General features: G+C 38.5%; 1 pseudogene; it reads right to left on the reverse strand.

The window, feature by feature from the left end:
* Nucleotides 1–13,551: 13,551 nt before the first annotated feature.
* LOC130982735 (glutamine-dependent NAD(+) synthetase-like) lies at nt 13,552–17,520 on the reverse strand (annotated as a pseudogene).
* Nucleotides 17,521–21,675: the final 4,155 nt, after the last annotated feature.

Genomic DNA, 21,675 nt, shown 5'->3' on the forward strand with positions numbered 1-21,675 from the left:
TCTGAATGGAGCATCATAGGTATTTTCTATGATGGTCTCTCTGAACTGTCCAAGATGTCTTTGGATAGCTCTGCTGGAGGATCTCTTCATCTGAAGAAGACGCCTACTGAAGCTCAAGAACTGATTGAAATGGTTGCAAATAACCAATTCATGTACACTTCTGAAAGAAATCCTGTGAACAATGGGACTAGTCAGAAGAAAGGAGTTCTTGAGATTGACACTCTGAACGCCATATTGGCTCAGAACAAAATATTAACTCAACAAGTCAATATGATTTCTCAAAGTCTGTCTGGAATGCAAAATGCACCAAGCAGTACTAAGGAAGCTTCATCTGAGGAAGAAGCTTATGATCCTAAGAACCCTTCAATGGAAGAGGTGAATTACATGGGAGAACCCTATGGAAACACCTATAATCCTTCATGGAGGAATCATCCAAATCTTTCATGGAAGGATCAACAGAGACCTCAACAAGGTTTCAATAACAATAATGGTGGAAGAAACAGGTTTAGCAATAGCAAACCTTTTCCATCATCTTCTCAGCAACAGACAGAGAGCTCTAAGCAAAATACCTCTGACTTAGCAACCATGGACTCTGATCTAATCAAAACCACTCAAAGTTTCATGACTGAAACAAGGTCCTCCATCAGAAATTTGGAAGGACAAGTGGGTCAGCTGAGCAAGAAAATTACTGAACTCCCTCCTAGTACTCTTCCAAGCAATACAGAAAAAAATCCAAAAGGAGAGTGCAAGGCCATCAACATGGCCAAAATTTGGGAGGAAGAAGAGGCAGTGAACGCCACTGAGGAAGGCCTCACTGGACGTCCACTGGCCTCCAATGAGTTCCCCAATGAGGAACCATGGGAATCTGAGGCTCAAAATGAGACCATAGAGATTCCATTGGACTTACTTCTGCCATTCATGAGCTCTGATGAGTATTCCTCCTCTGAAGATGATGAGTATGTCACTGAAGAGCAAGTTGCTAAATACCTTGGAGCAATCATGAAGCTAAATGACAAGTTATTTGGAAATGAGACTTGGGAGGATGAACCTCCTTTGCTCACCAAAGAACTGGATGACTTGTCTAGGCAGAAATTACCTCAAAAGAGACAAGATCCTGGGAAGTTTTCAATACCTTGTACCATAGGCACCATGACCTTCAAGAAGGCCTTGTGTGACTTAGGGTCAAGTGTAAACCTCATGCCTCTCTCTGTTAAGGAGAAGCTAGGGATCTTTGAGGTGCAAGCTGCAAAAATCTCACTAGAGATGGCAGATAATTCAAGAAAACAAGCTTATGGACTTGTAGAGGATGTTCTGGTAAATGTTGAAGACCACTACATCCCTACTGATTTCATAGTCCTAGAGACTGGGAAGTGCATGGATGAATCCATCATCCTTGGCAGACCCTTCCTAGCCACAGCAAAGGCTGTGATTGATGTTGATAGAGGAGAGTTGATCATTCAAGTGAATGAAGAATCCTTGGTGTTTAAGGCTCAAGGATATCCCTCTGTCATCATGGAGAGGAAGCATGAAGAGCTCCTCTCAAAACAGAGCCAAATAGAGCCCCCACAGTCAAACTCTAAGTTTGGTGTTGGGAGGCCACAACCAAACTCTAAGTTTAGTGTTGAACCCCCACATTCAAACTCTAAGTTTGGTGTTGGGAGGTTCCAACATGGCTCTGAGCATCTGTGAGGCTCCATGAGAGTCCTCTGTCAAGCTACTGACATTAAAGAAGCGTTTGTTGGGAGGCAACCCAATGTTATATTTTTTTCTTTGTCATTTTATATTTTTTGTAGGTTGATGATCATGAGAAGTCACAAAATCAATGAAAAAAGCAAAAACAGAATGAAAAACAGGAAGAAAAACAGCACACCCTGGAGGACGCACCTACTGGCGTTTAAACGCCAGTGAGGCTAGCTGTTGGGCGTTTAACGCCCAGTCTGGCACCATTCTGGTCGTTTAACGCCAGAAAGGGGCACCAGACTGGCGTTAAACGCCAGAAAAGGGCAAGAAGCTGGCGTTAAACGCCAGAAATGGGCACCAGCCCGGCGTTTAACGCCAGAAATGGCTAAAAACGCATTTTTGCTTGCCATTTGGTGTAGGGATGACTTTTCCTTGACACCTCAGGATCTGTGGACCCCACAGGATCCCCACCTACCCTACCACTCTCTCTCTTCTTCACCCATTCACCAATCACCTCAACACCTCTTCCCCAAAAACCCCTCACCTATCAAATCCCTTCTTTCTCTTCACCACTCACATCCATCCTTCATAAAACCCCACCTACCTCACCATTCAAATTCAAACCACTTTCCCACCCAAACCCACCCTCAAATGACCGAACCCTACCCTTCCCCTCTCCTATATAAACCCTCCTTCATTCCTTCATTTTCACACAACCTAAACACCACTTCTACCCCCTTTGGCCGAACACAAAGCCATTCCCTTCTTCCTCATTTCTACTTCTTCTACTCTCTTCTTTCTTCTTTTGCTCGAGGACAAGCAAACATTTTAAGTTTGGTGTGGTAAAAGCATTGCTTTTTGTTTTTCCATAACCATTTATGGCATCCAAAGCTGGAGAAACCTCTAGAAAGAGGAAAGGGAAGGCAAAAGCTTCCACCTCCGAGTCATGGGAGATGGAGAGATTCATCTCAAGGGTGCATCAAGACCACTTCTATGAAGTTGTGGCCTTGAAGAAGGTGATCCCCGAGGTCCCTTTTTCACTCAAAAAGGGTGAATATCCGGAGATCCGACATGAGATCCGAAGAAGAGGTTGGGAAGTTCTTACCAACCCCATTCAACAAGTCGGAATCTTGATGGTTCAAGAGTTCTATGCCAATGCATGGATCACCAAGAACCATGATCAAAGTGTGAACCCGAATCCAAAGAATTATCTTACTATGGTTCGGGGGAAATACTTGGATTTTAGTCCGGAAAATGTAAGGTTGGCATTCAACTTGCCTATGATGCAAGGAGATGAACATCCTTACACTAGAAGGGTCAACTTTGATCAAAGGTTGGACCAAGTCCTCACAGTCATATATGAAGAGGGCGCCCAATGGAAGAGAGATTCAAGAGGGAAGCCGGTTCAATTGAGAAGGCATGACCTCAAACCCGTGGCTAGGGGATGGTTGGAGTTCATCCAACGCTCAATCATTCCCACTAGCAACCGGTCCGAAGTTACCATAGACCGGGCTATCATGATCCATAGCATCATGATTAGAGAAGAAATAGAGGTTCATGAGGTTATAGCTCAAGAGCTCTATAAGGTGGCGGACAAGTCTTCTACCTTGGCAAGGTTAGCCTTTCCTCATCTCATTTGTCACCTCTGTTATTCAGTTGGACTTGACATAGAGGGAGACATCCCCATTGATGAGGACAAGCCCATCACTAAGAAGAGGATGGAGCACACAAGAGACCCCACTCATCATGAGATCCCTGAGATTCCTCAAGGGATGCACTTTCCTCCACAAAACTATTGGGAGCAACTAAACACCTCCCTAGGAGAATTGAATTCCAACATGGGACAACTAAGGATGGAGCACCAAGAACACTCCATCATCCTCCATGAAATTAGAGAAGATCAAAGAGTCATGAGAGAGGAACAACAAAGACAAGGAAGAGATATTGAGGAGCTCAAACACTCCATAGGATCTTCAAGAGGAAGAAAGAGCCGCCATCACTAAGGTGGACCCGTTCTTTGATTTCCTTGTTCTTTATTCTTCTGCTTTTCGAATTTTATGCTTATGTTTATCTATGTTTGTGTCTTGTGATCATTAGTGTCTTAGTGTCTATGCCTTAAAGTTATGAATGTCCTATGAATCCATCACCTTTCTTGAATAAAAAATTGTTCTTAATTGAAAAAGAAAGAATTGCATGAATTTTGAATTTTATAACAGTTTAATTATTTTGATGTGGTGGCAATATTTTTTTGTTTTCTGAATGTATGCTTGAACAGTGCATATGTCTTTTGAATTTGTGGTTCATGAATGTTGGCTCTTGAAAGAATGATGAAAAAGGAGACATGTTATTGAGGATCTGAAAAATCATAAAAATGATTCTTGAAGCAAGAAAAAGCATTTCTATTCAAAAAAAAAATTTCGAAAAAAAAAAGAGAAAACGAAAAAAAAAAAGAAAACGAGAAAAAAAAAAGAGAGAAAAGAAAGAAATAAAAGTTGTGATCCAAGGCAAAAAGAGTGTGCTTAAGAACCCTGGACACCTCTAATTGGGGACTTTAGCAAAGCTGAGTCACAATCTGAAAAGGTTCACCCAATTATGTGTCTGTGGCATGTATGTATCCGGTGGTAATACTGGAAGACAGAGTGCTTTGGGCCACAGCCAAGACTCAATAAGTAGCTATGTTCAAGAATCATCATACTTTACTAGGAGAATCAATAACACTATCTGGATTCTAAGTTCCTAAAAAAGCCAATCATTCTGAATTTCAAAGGATAGAGTGAGATGCCAAAACTATTCAGAGGCAAAAAGCTAAAAGCCCCGCTCATCTAATTAATACTGATCTTCATAGATGTTTTTGGAATTCATTGCATATTCTCTTCTTTTTATCTTAATTGATTTTCAGTTGCTTGAGGACAAGCAACAATTTAAGTTTGGTGTTGTGATGAGCGGATAATTTGTACGCTTTTTGGCATTGTTTTTAGTATGTTTTTAGTATGATCTAGTTAGTTTTTAGTATATTTTTATTAGTTTTTAGTTAAAATTCACTTTTCTGGACTTTACTATGAGTTTGTGTGTTTTTCTGTGATTTCAGGTATTTTCTGGCTGAAATTGAGGGACCTGAGCAAAAATCTGATTCAGAGACTAAAAAGGACTGCAGATGCTGTTGGATTCTGACCTCCCTGCACTCGAAGTGGATTTTCTGGAGCTACAGAAGCCCAATTGGTGCGCTCTCAATGGCGTTGGAAAGTAGACATCCTGGGCTTTCCAGCAATATATGATAGTCTATACTTTGCCCAAGATTTGATGGCCCAAACCGGCGTTCAAAGTCACCCTCAGAAATCCCAGCGTTAAACGCTGGAACTGGCACCAAAATGGGAGTTAAACGCCCAAACTGGCATAAAAGCTGGCGTTTAACTCCAAGAGAAGTCTCTGCACGAAAATGCTTCATTGCTCAGCCCAAGCACACACCAAGTGGGCCCGGAAGTGGATTTTTATGTCATTTACTCATTTCTGTAAACCTTAGGATACTAGTTTTCTATAAATAGGACCTTTTACTATTGTATTTTCATCTTTGGACATCTAGTTCTTAGATCATGATAGAGAGCTTTTGATCATATTTTTATGATTGAACCCTCATTGGGAGGCTGGCCATTCGGCCATGCCTAGACCTTGTTCTTATGTATTTTCAACGGTGGAGTTTCTACACACCATAGATTAAGGTGTGGAGCTCTGCTGTACCTCGAGTATTAATGCAATTACTATTGTTCTTCTATTCAATTCCGCTTGTTCTTGTTCTAAGATATCACTTGTTCTTCAACTTGATGAATGTGATGATCCGTGACACTCATCATCATTCTCACCTATGAACGTGTGACTGACAACCACCTCCGTTCTACCTTCGGTTGGGTGAATATCTCTTGGATTCCTGATTGCACGATGCATGGTTGATCGCCTGACAACCGAGTGCAAAGCCTGACAACCGAGCCAACCATTCCGTGAGATCAGAGTCTTCGTGGTATAGGCTAGAACTGATGGCGGCATTCAAGAGAATCCGGAAGGTCTAACCTTGTCTGTGGTATTCTGAGTAGGATTCAATGATTGAATGACTGTGACGTGCTTCAAACTCCTGAGGGCGGGGCGTTAGTGACAGACGCAAAAGAATCACTGGATTCTATTCCGGCCTAATCGAGAACCGACAGATGGATAGCCGTGCCGTGACAGGGTGCGTTGAACATTTCCACTGAGAGGATGGGAGGTAGCCACTGACAACGGTGAAACCCTTGCTTAAGCTTGCCATGGAAAGGAGTAGGAAGGATTGGATGAAGACAGTAGGAAAGCAGAGAGACGGAAGGGAAGGCATCTTCATACGCTTATCTGAAGTTCCTACCAATGAATTACATAAGTATCTCTATCTTTATCTTTATGTTTTATGCGTTCATCACCATATCCATTTGAGTTTGCCTGACTAAGATTTACAAGATGACTATAGCTTGCTTCATACCAACAATCTCCGTGGGATCGACCCTTACTCGCGTAAGGTTTATTACTTGGACGACCCAGTGCACTTGCTGGTTAGTTGTGCGAAGTTGTGTTAATGCCATGGTATTGAACACCAAGTTTTTGGGGTTCATGACCGGGGATTATGAGAGTTGTGAAAAGTATTGTTCACAATTTCGCGCACCAGATGACTAGAAACTACTTGTTCCTGACATATCATTAGAAGTATTATAATTACAAGAGTGGTTAGAATTTAGGGGTACTGAACCTGCATACTTTGGTTTATGATAAATGCTTTAGGATTATAGCTAAAGCTAAATAATGATTCCCTCCATGTGATAATTTTTTTATGCAATAATATTGCTGATGATGTGTGACTAAACTCGGATTCTCTTTGTGCTGTTATTGTTGTAGTATTATGAATCATTGCTGGCAGAGGCAAAAAGCAAAGTGGACAGTTTTGTCTCTGAAGCAGTGGAGAAAGCTGTAACTTCTGGATTGTAGGACATCCAAGATAAACTGAAAAAGTGTACAGAAGAGAGAAATGGTGTTGTTGATGTGAGGAAGGAAGTTTGAGAGTGCTAAAGGAAGGAGGAACAAGGGTTTAAGTTGTATTGTTCCTGTATTTTTCTTTAGTTTTTAGTTTTGAAATTTAAAATCGAGATTTATTTTGTATTTGAGTATTAGTTTTTTAATGTATAAAACAATTATAACAAAAATTATATTCCAACATTTTTTTTAATTTGAGTATTTTATTAGTTTTTTAATTTGGCGGCGGTTTCTAACCACCGCAAAATAAGTATATTGTAGTTTTTTCGGCATTTAGCGGCGGTTGTCAACCGCCACAAAAGATTCATAATGATGGTTGTGCGTAACGCATGCAAGGGAATTGGGTGCAAACAAAGCAATGCTAACGTTTGGTTGAAATGCTATAGAGTACCTTTACATGCCTGGTCAACGAAGACTTTTACAAGATTAGGAGATCAATGGGGTGAGGTGGTAAAGTGTGATACTTTAATGGAAACGTGTAGTTTGTTTAGTGTTGGTCGCGTCCTGATAGATACATGTATGTTCGATATGATTAACGAGTGGATTCATGTCACCATTGGTGCGAGCGAATTTGATGTTTTAGTGAAAGAGGTAGGTAGAGAGGTGTATTGGGAAGAATGTTTTTCGGAGACGAAGGTTGACCAAGGATATAAGCGCATAATAATCAGGGAAGATATGCAGCATATTGATATAAGGGATGCAGTCAGTGGTAGCGTTGAGCCGATGGTGGTTAAATGGGATTCGGCGGCGGGACTTATGGTGGAGAAACAATTGGATGATGAATAGGACAATGGCAAACTTGTGATTTTTCCCTCCAAATTGAATGAATGGAATATTCAGTATTCAAATTGTCATTATGAGAGTGGTCATTATGTGCTAACAAAGGAGAAAGAGATCTTGGTGGGACAGCTAAAACAGTCCAGGAGGTTGATTTGGATTGCACACTATCGTGCCATTATGAGGAATTTCAAAATGAGGATACAAATATTTTTGGAAGGGAGCTTATTGGGCTTATTGCAAACAGGCCCAATGTCTTGAAACTTAAGGATAGCAAACATAAGAAGAATAAGACCCATTTGAAGGAAGCTAGCCTTAGGCTCCCCAAACCAGTTAGGTCTGACCTAGTTGAGGACCTGACCCGGTTGAATGAAGAAGCAGTGAATGCTGCGTGTCTCCAAGCTGATTCACGATGGCTGCGGAGGAGAGAAGATGAGGTGATTCGGGGAGAGAGTGCAACCGCGCAAGGTTGATGTTCTGCAGCGCAAGGAGCCGGAGGGTGTAGTAAACGGCGAGCAGGCTACCAGCATTAATGCAGCGGATCTATGCCCTGCAGCCGAGAGTTTTGGAGACAGCTATCAGGAGCATAAAAATGAACGATGGAGAAGTAATCTGAATGGAATGAGTCGAAAGGAAGAGGACCGATTAAAGAACACCAGGAGGGACGGGAACCCAGTAACACTGGGAGTAGGACATTGGCGGCAAGGTTGGAAGAAGCATATGGTGATGGGCAAGGAACGGAAAATGAAGACCAAGTAATCGAAGAGACTAACACAGGGGTGGATATGATGGAAGGTTCAGCGTTGTATAGAGGCAACCAAATCCAGACTCAAGAAGAGGAAACGACAGACAATAAAGAGGCTTGAAAATTGGCGGTAGAATCAGGTGTGATCCCGTGCAGTGATGAGGAGGACATTCTGGTGATTCTCCAAGAGCAAAATGAAACAATAGCTATGAAACAAAGATAGTCGAAGCAAAAAGATAAAATCAAAAGAAGTCGCCCAAAAATTCGTAAGCAGGTGTGTAATAAAATTTATAAATGATTTTAAGCTCTTAGAATGTTAGGGGATTGGGAGGAGTTGCAAAACTGAATATGATAAAAATCTTCAAAAATAAGTATAGATTAGATATGTTGGGTTTGACAGAAACAAAAAAAAAAGAGGTGGTGAATAAATTTGATGTAGCAAGTATTTGGGATAATGATAGAGCTAGTTGGGAGTACGTTAATTCAATTGGAGCATCGGGAGGTTTACTGTCAATATGGGATGAATCTACTTTTAAATTGATAAATTGCTATAAAGGATATAAGTGGTTATGTGTAGAAGGAGTGATGACTAAAGATAATTTTCACTGCGCGATTTGTCTGGTATATGGACCGGATGTGAGAGATGAGAAACTTTTACCATGGGAGGAATTAAGTTATATTACAGGGTTGTGTCAAATTTCTTTGTGTCAACATCTGCTGAAGACTTCATAGCATGGATAAATGATATGGAGTTAGTGAACTTGACGCTTAATGATCGCAAGTAAACATGGTTTAGAGGTCAGTCTTGTAGTCGTATTGATAGAAGTCTAGTTAGCTTGGAATGGTAATAAATCCATATTTGATGATGATTTTTGGTTGAATTTGAGTGGATTTCATCATATAAAGCCACATTTATTCACCTAAATAGCATGATTTTGAGTTTTCCTCCTAAATTATGCTTGATTATGAAAACATGCTCTTTTGTGCTTAATTTAGTCAATTTTATTCCATTTACATTCCATTCGATACCTTGATATTGTTTGTGAGTGATTTCAAATGCAATAGGTAGGAATGATTTGGTAAAGATGGAAGAAGAGCATGCAAGAGGGAGGAAATATGAAGAAAACAAAGGAGAAGCACATACTGTAGTGTGCGTACGCACAACAATCTATGCACACGCACAAGTGAAAGATCAGCAAGTGTGCGTACGAACACAACCTTGTGCATACGCACAGGTCTTGGCACGTGACTCACTTAAAGGAAAATGCTGGGAGCAATTTCTAGGCCTCTAGAGTCTAGTTTTAGACCTTCTGAAACTGATTGAGTGCTATATCAAAGGAGCATCACTCCATGTCAAGGGGGGAGCAATTAGGGTAGATTAGAAACATACTTTAGGTCATATTCTAGAGAGAGAAGCTCTCCCTTCTCTCCCTTCTCTCTAGAATTAAGGTAGATTAGGTTAGACTTCTCTTAGATTTAGGTTTAATTCTTGTTTTCATTTAGTTTTTCTTGCCATTTATTGTTATTGCACCTTTGTTCTTTACTTCTATTTGTTATTTTCCTTCTTTTGTTCCTTTATGTTTATGATACGTTGTTACTTTTAATTTTAATTAATGCAATTCATGTTTTATGTATCTTATTATTTAATTTACTTGTTATTATTGTTTTCTTGCAATTGGTAGTTGTAGAATTTATTATTTTTTGTTATTTTACCATGCTTTCCTTTTATGCCTTCCAAGTGTTTGATAAAATACTTAGTTGGATTTTTGCCTAGTTTTTCACACTCTTGGTTGAGAAATTTGGTAATTAGGTGAACTTGAGTGGTGGATGTCCATTCTACATTGTGTGAGGATTGTTAGTTGATTTGGTTTCCACTAATTCTAAGCCTTCCATTAATAGAGTTGGCTAGGACTTGTGGAGTGAGATCAATTATGCCTTTTTGACTAATTCTCGATGTTAGGATTGACTAATTGGGATTAATTCTACATAATTACCATGTTTTTGGTCCATAACTAGGATAGGAATCCTTAATTCCCCAATTCTTGCCAAGAGCCCCTTTTTGCCATTTAATTTCTATTTTCATTGCTTTTACTTGCTTTCCATTCAATTACTTGCCACTTTAATTTCTTGTCTCTTACTATCCCAAAACCCCCATCCCCCATAGCCAATAATTGAACATTCATTGCAACTCCTAGGGAAGATGACCCGGGATTTCAAACTCCCAGTTTATATTTGTATTGATTGTGACATCTTTAGATTAAAATTTGATTGATGGTCGATTGTCGTGTTGGGACTATACTTGCAATGCCAATCTTATTTTGAGAAAATTCCTAACCCGCTTTTGACTCATTATCAAATTTTTGGCGCCGTTGCCGGGGATCGAACCTAAGTCGTCCGCATTACACGCGAAAAAAACTTGATAGAGAGGATTATGCCAATTCGGAATTTTAGCAAAACCAGAATTACTTCGTCAGTAGCATAGTCCAAACCGGCAATGGATCCTCTTGATCAAAGTTTACAATTTCTAATTCAGAGTAACTGAGAGTACTTAAACCTCAGGTTGTCTTCCCTATGAACTAATGCCTAAGAGCGCACAATTTTAGTTGTGAGAAGCAAAGGGGTTTTGAATGATTGAAGCAAACAAAACAAAGGGATTAAAAGAAAGATCCAAAATTGTAATTAATAAACTAATAAATGAATAAAAGAACTATGTATGTAATATAAACAAGACTCAAAATTGATGAAAAGTGGTTCAAAACATAAATTGAGCCTTGACTTGGGATGAGTTATGGAATTCCTTCCTTGCCATAACCACAACTATGATAATTATGATGGATTAATCTCACTTACCCTTAACATTGAAGAATAAGTCAAGTGAGCATAATTGTTATTAATTCACAAATCCTAGCTAACTTACCAATTACCTTAGTAAGTTACTAGCGTTAGTGGAAACAATAACAACTAACAACCCAAGAATTATCACTAAATGTCGGACATTATGGCTCTAGTGTCCTATACACGCATTTTCCCAAGCCAAGTGGTGGAATTCTACCCCATAATCAAAATTGGCATTTCATCAAACACATGGTAGGCAAAATCATAAAATATGGCAAAATTAGAAAAATGATAAAAGCTATGAACCACAAATGATCAAAATCAACTATGGCTATCCAAGAAACATATAAAAATCACTAAACATCAAATTCATTAACCAAAACTCGAAATTGCAAAACTATGTATATATTGACAAGAGAAATTAAAATATAAGAAAGTGTAGAATAAGTAGTGTAATAAAAGAAATTAAAGAAATACATACAATGAAATTACTAGGATCCAAAATCAAAACTTGAACTATAAAATTCTACAAAACCCTAATTAAACCCTAAAGAAATTGAGAGAAAACCTAAAACTAAACTACCCTAAAACTATCCTAAGTATGTTGTATAATGTATGGTAGTGTATGGTATCATATATGGATGCTTGCCCCTCCTTATAAGCTTCAAAGCCATCAAAAATGGGCCAAAAAGCCCCTCAAATTGTGAGCCACGTGACTTTTTAATAAAGTCACGCGCAGGAATTTGTGCGTACGCACACATGCTGATTTGTCTCCTGTGCGTACGCACAGAAGTTGTGCATGGGCATACTTCCTGATTTCCATTTTGTGCGTACGCACAGAGCTGTGCATGGACACAGGTGCTGATTTTGACCCTTGTGCGTAGGCACAGAAAGTGTGCGTGGGCAGACTCTGAAATGCTTTTCTCCTTTGTTTTCTTCATATTTTCTCCCAATTCCATGATTCTCTTCCACTCTTATCAAGTCATTCCAACCTACTACACCTGAAATCCCTCATAAAATACATCAAGGCATCGATTTAAGTGAAAGTGGAATAAAATTGATTAAATTAGGCACAAAATAGCATGTTTTCACAATTAGGCATAATTTAGAGAGAAAACTCAAAAGCATGCTATTTACATGAATAAATGTAGGTTTATATGATGAAATACACTCAAATCAATCCAAAATTTATCATCAAATATAGATTCATCAAATGGTTAGACGCGTAGCCAGATACTCGACTTAGAGGAAGGCCAAAAGGTTTATCAGATCATTCCCCCTTGATACTGGAAGATAGAAGAATAGTTCAGGGTCTAAGACCATTCAGCAGCCTAGACTCGTGGTTCATAGATGAAGGCTTCCTAAGGATGGTGAAGGAAGAATGGAGGGATTTGGGAGATGCACAGTTTTTGGATAAGCTGAAGGTGTTGTCAAAACTACTGGGTAGATGGCACAAGCAGCACTTTGGGAATATACCTGAGAAGATAAAAAAGTTTGAGGACGAGATCAAGAAAATGGATGATATAGTTAGCAACGGGGTATATGATTGTACAGTAGAAGCAAGAAGAAATGTGCTAGTATGCTGTTGTGAGATATGATATATGAGACAAGATATACACTGAAAACAAATGTCCAGATCTCGAGATGCCAAAGAGATAGACAGGAACACAAGATATTTCCATAATATCGCATTAGCAAGAGAAGGAATAACCAGATTGAGTCTTTAGTGATTAATGGGAGATTGGTAAGGAATCATGCAAGAATTAAGGTCGTGACTAAAAATTTCTATAGGAAACTCTACCAACAGGAAGCTTCACAAAAAATTAGCTTTCGAGATGGTCTAGTCAATCGGTTAGAGATGGAAGAAGCTTAAGCGTTAGAGGTGTTACCGTCGGAGGAAGAAGTGGAGGATGCAGTATGGGATTGCGAATCATCTAAGGTGTCGTGTAGTGGTGGATATAACATGAACTTTATAAAAAAATGTTGGGAGGAGATTGGAGTGGAATTTACTAAAGCTATGATGAACTTCTTTGAGACGGCAAGGCTACCAGTAGATTTTAATGTTACTTGGGTAGCGCTGGAACCGAAATTTGTGGACGCAAAGGAGATAAATGATCTTCTGCCAAGAAGTATGGTTGGATACAATTATAATGTGATATCAAAAGTGTTGACAAGAAGAATGAGGAGCGTAATGCAAGGCTTAGTTGGGAAATCACGGAGTGCTTTTGTCAAGGGCAGAAGGATACATGATGGAGTGTTAATAGCATATGAAACAGTACAATGGCTAAAACAGAAGAGGAGGGCGTTAGCAATCATCAAATTGGACTTCCAGAAAGCCTATGACAGAGTCAAGTGGAACTTTGTTGATATTGTTCTAGAAAAGATGGGATTTGGTAGAAGATGGAGGGCATGGAACTCCATGTTATTGTAAAGATATATTCCACCATTACCACCTCCATTTGACAAAAATCTCATATGGCCACAAAACACATACCAAATACGGTTTGCTATTAAAAAAACACAACTGAAAGGGTTCTTCAAGAGATTTAAGATCAGTGTCGGAAGATATAAGACAACAAAACAGTACCTGAGTGTAGTTAGAACGTATGGGCTCCAGTTCAGCTGTAGGCGGAGCTGCTTCAATTTCTGCCAGAGATGAGTAACCAAGATGGATGGTTGCCCATCGCAGGAATTTTCTAAGGTCCTGTTTACTTATGCTACCTATAGGATTTATATCTGCTACGCTGCAATCATACTATAAAAGGGATAAACTTTAGTAACTGATGTGTAATGAACCACAAAAATGAGAAATAATAGCAAGCAATTCAGAAAGTAATAATCAAAATTTATGTAGACCTTTGTCAAGTTACCACGTAATCCTTCATCCACATTTGAGCTTCCCAAGACAAGATAAAACCCTGGTTTGTTGTTAATCCAAGGCAATAGTGATGCTAACATGAAAGCGAGTACCATCCTACTTCTAGCTTGTATGTTCTGCAAGCTTCGATTATCAACATTAGATCCACCATCTACTAGTAAAGGCATACAAAGAAATTATTTGACCTATAACAGCATGAAAACATAAACAATTAAACACATCAGATTTCCAGGCTTTTAGTCAGGATAAAAATGGTTAGATTCCCCGCAACGAAACTAAGTTTCTGCTAGTTTGACCAGTCAGTAACAAAGTCCTAATATCAATATGGAGATCCATATATGACTATTTATATTTGTAACACTTATTTATCTCATTATCAACATACTTTTTGGCAGAAGTCCAACTGTATGAAAACACAGAGTTCTAGTACTTGCTAGCTATGATTAAAATAATTCATTAGTCCATGCTTCATTTACGTTATAGCGTGGTCTCTTTCCTGTAGATGTTTGGAAAAATGACAAAAACACAGATACAACTCCATCAATGGAAAGATCAAGCTGACATGAACCAATTTCATCAGCTAATACCTTGGCCTGTGACCTTGTCATGTCCGAACTGCAAAGAATTTTTTTTAACATTATGATAACGTGTGCGGGAAGTAGAAGTAGTCTGATCTTTATAAACATTGATGAGGATCTATAGAAATAACAGATATAAACTCAGTTGTACAGACAAAGATTGAAAAACAGAAAGACATTAAATTTATTACTTACCTATTTTCAGATCCCAAAAAAAATAGTATAGAATATTCGCTTGGCAAATTCTCTGCTATCACATATTGTCCATCTTTGTAGTTACCTATTCTTATTGCATCAGCTTTAACTTGTTCATCTCCATTTGCAATTGCTGTAGGCAGAAGTGAATCATTAATGAATGCCATATAAACTACAAGGTTTTGTTTATTCCACCTCTTGCACATTTGAAAAATGTAAAAGAAAAAAGAGATAGACATCCTAATTTTATTACTAGAAATTGTTTCATTTTGGTTTCAATGAAAGAATTCAAAACACACAGAACTAAGAAAAAGTACTATATCGATGAAAGTCCAATTCTATAAGAGATTCAATAATCATCTAATTATTATCACCTCTTAACCACCCTTCCTTGAGATCCTTTTTATTGGTAGTATTTAACAGAGGTTTGATTAGTGGTCAGTTGAATAGTATGCTTGTTCCTAAGGGTAAACCACAAAAAAAATGCACCCAAATTATTTTAACGCTAACAAAAAAAATTTTGAATTTTGTTATCAACAAAAATACCCTCAAAATATTTAAAAACAGTCAAAAATGCCCAATCATGATCAAAGGCCTGTTCCGTTAATAGAAAAAATGTGACCTGGCTAACGGAGCATTCAACGTGGCAAGTTTGTCACATCGTTCTTTTCCATTAACGTAGAATATTTTAGTTCATAGATGTGCAGTTTTTTGTCATATTTTTAAATAATTTGAGAATATTTTTGTCAATAATAAATTTTGGAGACAATTTTGTCAGTGATAAAATATTTTGGGGGCATTTTTGGTGGTTTACTCTTGTTCTTAAATACGCAGTATTTGTTTGTATGCAACAAGTTGGGCAGGTGATAGAACCTTGAAGGTATATCAGAATCCAACAACACTTGACATCAATCCAAATGTACATTTAACAACCAGCTAACACATAGACCCAACGATTGCAGCAACTAATGAACTGTCTGCTCCACCAGAAAGGGAAAGCAGAAAACCAGATGCTCCACTTCTACTTAAATAGTCCCATAACCAGCAACCAGGTCCAAATGCTATTTCCTCCTCAGGAGAGTGATACTTGATCTGTAAAGCATATATCATATTCAATTAGCAACTTGGTAGCCTGAGCAATTGAAGAAAGAATATTGTGACATTATCTAAAAGTTGTAACTCAAAATGGTAACAACGTGCATTACCTTTAGTGGAATGGAAAGACGATGTTTAAGATTAAAAGGTACACAAAGACTATATGGTACTTCCACTGAAGGAACCTTAGCTTTACATCTTGCTTGCTCTTGAAAGATAACTACAGATCCTCTTAGGCTTGCTACCTACCAATAGAAAAAATGGAGTTATCGAAACAAATCTAATGTCAATAGTTGAGGATTAAACTGGCATTGCATGCATTAAAGGTGGGAGGTCATGCAACAAATACCATGTCTAGATCCATTTGTGCAACTACAACTTCAACATCCTTTAAAGAAAATTGTGACCATTGTGCAATGAGATCACCATTGACCACAACACAAGCACAACCATCTGTTACGAGTAAATTTTAAGAAATGAACAAAAAGGCCACATAAATAAAATCTCTAAAAGCTGAAAAAGAAGCTAAAATAATAGTTAACGTGTCCATATACCAACTTGCAATATTTGAAGATAATTATTCTCCAGAATATGCATCAGACACCAACTTCAAAGCATTATATTATTGTATTAAGAGAAATATATTCTACCATAGTAAAGACGACCACCATCACATTCTTGGTGACTGCTATACATGTATACTTTGTCACGAGTGTGAGTGGCATCTATAAAGGCACGAAGATGAACATCAAGCTTTCTAAGTTAGTGATGACTTCAACTGGCATTCATAAATACTTCAACCCCATTCAATGTAAGCTCATAATGTGGGGGAGTTGGAGTAAACAGCTCTTCACAAACTTCAGCCAAAATAGCTTTACAATTTAGAAATAAACATCGCATCAGAAGTTAGAATGATAATAAATAAATTAAGCATACACAAATACACAATAGTTGGAACACACTAGTTCTTAACATGCATTTACACATTATCTAGAATTCGTAAGTAAAAACACACTAAATAACCCTTAAGAAAAACTAAAATAAATAAGCACTTTAAAAATATAGCTTGTGATTATGCAACATACGTGTCCTTAAACTTCAGAAATCCATAACCAAAGGGAATCGATGTCTAGCCTAACGCCTCAGCTATCTCGTCGGAAAGCTGAAAATGGACAAGATGATCTCTCAGCTTCCATACCGTGAACCATCAAAGTTATCTATAATTGCCATCGTTCGCAAGTCACATGTCTGGGCGTATCATGAGAATCTTGCGATTCAAACAAAGAACCTAACAATTGTAGCACTCAGAGTGCTTGATAATAGGCATTCCAATGCTACACATAATTCCATCCGTCAAATCACATACTAAGATATCATTCAAACATTCTCATTTGAAAACCAAAATCACAACATACTTCACAACGTAATCAAATCAATTTTCATAATTTTCTAATTGAAAAGAAAGAAAAATAGAAAAAAAGAAACGAGTGAAGTTATTACGCATGTGTGACGATGTCGAGTTTCAAGAATTGGTCTTCACAGCCATAGCCAGTAAGCTCGAGCTCAGGGCTGAGTCTAATGACGGCACCAGATTGTTTAGCGACAGCGATGGAGTCCTTGATTCGCTGAGTGTTTGAATCGAAGTCCATGGCCCATTGGTTGAGATTGCAAGTGGCAATCTTCAACAGCCTCATCCTGACGAACTTGGAACGGAAACAAAAAAGAAAGATTTATTTGTAATGGAATGTAGCAAGTTGTTGTTATCGAATGTGTGAATTTTGTTTATTCTATTCTTTTTAGATAGAGTGTACATGTTAATAATTAATTTGGTAAACTAAACTTACATATAAATCAGTCACCAAAAATTAAAAGAAAAAAAACTTACATATAAATCTTAATTTAATCTCTTAAATTTTATTTGCACTAACTTAGTCTTTAAATTTTATAAATATGACTCAATATTTATTTGAGTATCATTAAATTAATAAAAAAAGATTTTTTTATTTTTTAATATTGACAAATTTCTAATAACAAAATAAAAGAACTAAAATATTAAAATAAATATTTTTTTAAAAATTATAATTTATATATTTTTAAGAAGATCTTTTTTTCTAAAAAAATATTTTTTACATAATAAATACAAAAAAAATATTTTTATATTATTATACCCAAATATAATTGATAGATGAAAATATTTTTTATATGAGATATTTAAACATAAAATTTTTTATTTTTTTAAAAAATCTTTAAAAAAAAAAGATAACAAAAAAAATTCTTTTCGTAGAAACTAAGGTTCTGAATGCTCCAGACACCTAATCTTAATAGAGATTGAGTAGGGTATCAAGTGGATAGTGGATAGTGGAAGAGTGAAGAAGGAGGAAAAATCCATTTTTTGAGGTAGAGAGCAGTAAGGAGTGAAGCCCTAATAAAGATAGATTCATCGTCTAACCTTCTTTCAAAACTCACTTCAAACTCTATACCCATTGTGTGATAGGGCCAAGAGTCCTCCGCCTTTAACAGCTCATCAAACCCTTACGAAACTAGCTGATGCTTTTGGTTATGCACTGGCTCTGATGCCATCAGCTAAAGGACTTGTTCCGGAGCCTAACATCCCAAGTTGGGATGGACACCGGTCTGGCATGCACCTTCCAATTGACTTTGGACGTGACGTTCTAGACACACAAATGGGTCTTACGCGGCGGATTGCAGAGTACTTCTTTACTTTAAGCATGGCCCATTTCTCTTTCATGCCCTTAAACGGAAGAATGGAGCAGCGTCTCGCAGAAATGAATTGACCAGATCGATGGAATTGCATTCACGACGCTGACTCTTTATCCACTACTTTTGATGAACGAAGGCGCTTATTTTATCCTTAAGGATAGGGAAGTCTACCTCAATCTTGGGAGGAGATATCGGAATAAAGTGCCCTGCCTCTGGATTCCTTGATTGATCTTGCCTTATGAATAGATAGGAAGAGAATCTGATCAACAACCCATCATTTTTACCGAAAAATGGGACTACATATCAGACATTTTCAACTAGAGCTGAGCGAGGATTGGATTCTGAGACCTAAAACAACTCGGTACTTGCAAGAGTTCTATCAACCAACAGCCTCAGAGAGAAAAGAGTCCCCATTTGGATGATCTACAGTGACAGCGTCCACTCTAAGAGATTGAAGCTTGGCTGATAGGAGTAGGAAGAGTGTTACAGATCAATGATTTTGGTGAGAATGAAGCATTATTCTCATTCATGAATGGACTCAAGCCTTAGGCCAAACTTGAACTTCATAGACGTGAAGTCAAAACCATCACTGAAGCAATGAGGGAGGCCAATCCTTAGGGGATTGGAGGAAGTTTGACAATCCACAATCTTCTTCAAAGAAGCTAAACCCTTTCTTACCCTGTCTTTGGGAAGGAATGCCAGAAGCAAATGATTATGCCATACTGTGTAAGCAAGCAGACAGGCAGGGGAAGAAAGGTGGAAGAAGGAAGGGGGAATACTATCTTTTATGAGTTCAAGGACGTGATCCCGTTCCAACTTGCCTAAGAAGCTGCCACCCTTGTTGAAAGAGGGGGGTTGATAATAAAATGGAGCTGGAGCCTCTAGCTTAGCCACTAGTGAAGTCACCCTTTGAAGTGAGCCGAGAGAGAAGCTTTTCCTTTGTTCAGGTTTTCAGTAGCAAGAAAAAAAATTATTATGTGAAATTCATAATAAATTGTAAGGCATTAACTATTCTCTCTTCTCTCTGAAGGCTTTTCCTTTTCATATTCCAATCTGTAATCTTGCTTATATCTCCCTCTTTGCTTCTCGAAGTTCTCTTGTTTCAATTCCGATGTAATGGATTGGATTTCACCCTCGCGATAATAGCTATATGGGTAAATTGCCTGACGATCTATCTAGGGTCTCCGGGCACTATGGTAGGACATGGATCGATCATGGCAAAAATGGACTTCTCTTTAATGGTTTAGAAGAGTCCCCTTCTTCTGTGAGCCAGTTCCTTGGGCTTTCTCCTTTCTCGACAAAGCCAAAGCGACGTACCTACCAATTCCACGACTTCGCCAGCCAAGCATTATGTTCCAACACCGGTCCCCCAGGCTCTTTGGTGGACGAAATTGTGATCCATGTTCTAACTATTTTGAGATGAAGGCTTTCTTATGGCACTGGTTAAATTCACAACTCCGTTCAACTAACCAGCAAGTGTACTGGGTCGTCCAAGTAATAAACCTTACGTGAGTAAGGGTCGATCCCACAGAGATTGTTGGTATGAAGCAAGCTATGGTCACCTTGTGAATCTCAGTTAGGCAGATAAAATTGTGGAATTTAGAGAATCAAATAATAAAAAAGAAATAATAAAAGGGATACTTATGCAGCCTCATTGGTAGAAATTTCAGACAAGTGAATGGAGATACTGTATGGCTCAAGGACGCCTGCTCTCCTACTGCTTCTACTCAATCCTTCCTACTCCTTTCCATGGCAAGCTGTGTATAGGGGTTCACCGTTCGACGATGGCTACTTTCTATCCTCTTGGGAAAATGGTCCTCTGCGGCTGTCACTCGCATGGCTAATCGTCTGGAGGCATCACCTGGCCGAAGGCTACATCCCATCCTCGCAGTGAAAACTACGCTCACGCGCTCTGTCACAGCACGGCTAATCACTGGTTGGTTCCTGCGCCTACTGGAATAGAATCCCTTGATTCTTTTGCGCTTGTCATCACGCCCAGCACTTGCAAGTCTGAAGCACGTCACAGTCATTCATTACCGGAATCCTACTCGGAATACCACAGACAAGGTTAGACTTTCCGGATTCCCAGGATCCTACTCGGAATACCACAGACAAGGTTAGACTTTCCGGATCCTCATAAATGCCGCCATCTATCTAGCTTATACCACGAAGATTCTGTTGGGGAATCTAAGAGATACACATTCAAGCTCGGTTGCATGTAGAACGGAAGTGGTTGTCAATCACGCGCGTTCATAAGTGAGAATGATAATGAGGGTTATCTAATCATCACATTCATCATGTTCTTGGGTGCGAATGAATATCTTGGAATAAGAATAAGAGAGATTTGAATAAAAGAAAGTAGAATTGCATTAATACTTGAGGTACAGCAGAGCTCCACACCCTTAATCTATGGTGTGCAGAAACTCCACCGTTGAAAATACATAAGTAAAAGGTTCAGGCATGGCCGAAAGGCCAGCCCCCTTAAACGTGATCAATAGCCTCTTAGAATGAAGAATAAAACAAAACTGAGACCAAAGATGAAACGTGGTCAAAAGACTTCTAATACAATAGTTAAATGTTCTATTTATAATAAACTAGCTCCTAGGGTTTACATGAGTAAGTAATTGATGCATAAATCCACTTCCGGGGCCCACTTGGTGTATGTTTGGGCTGAGCTTGTTCAATCCACGAGCTGAGGCTTCTCTTGGAGTTGAACTCCGAGTTATGACGTGTTTTGGGCGTTCAACTCCAGATCATGACGTTTTTCTGGCGTTTAACTCCAGACAGCAGCATGTACTTGGCGTTCAACGCCAAGTTACGTCATCAATTTCCGAATAAAGTATGGACTATTATATATTTCTGGAAAGCCCTGGATGTCTACTTTCCAACGCCGTTGAGAGCGCACCAATTGGAGTTTTGTAGCTCCAGAAAATCCATTTCGAGTGCAGGGAGGTCAGATTCCAACAGCATCAACAGTCCTTTTGTCAGCCTTTTTCAGAGTTTTGCTCAAATCCCTCAATTTCAGTCAGAATTTACCTGAAATCACAGAAAAACACACAAACTCATAGTAAAGTCCAGAAATGTGAATTTAACATAAAAACTAATGAAAACATCCCTAAAAGTAGCTT

This window comes from Arachis stenosperma, chromosome 1, assembly GCF_014773155.1.
Source record: "Arachis stenosperma cultivar V10309 chromosome 1, arast.V10309.gnm1.PFL2, whole genome shotgun sequence".
In the NCBI taxonomy this organism is placed as follows: Eukaryota; Viridiplantae; Streptophyta; class Magnoliopsida; order Fabales; family Fabaceae; genus Arachis; species Arachis stenosperma.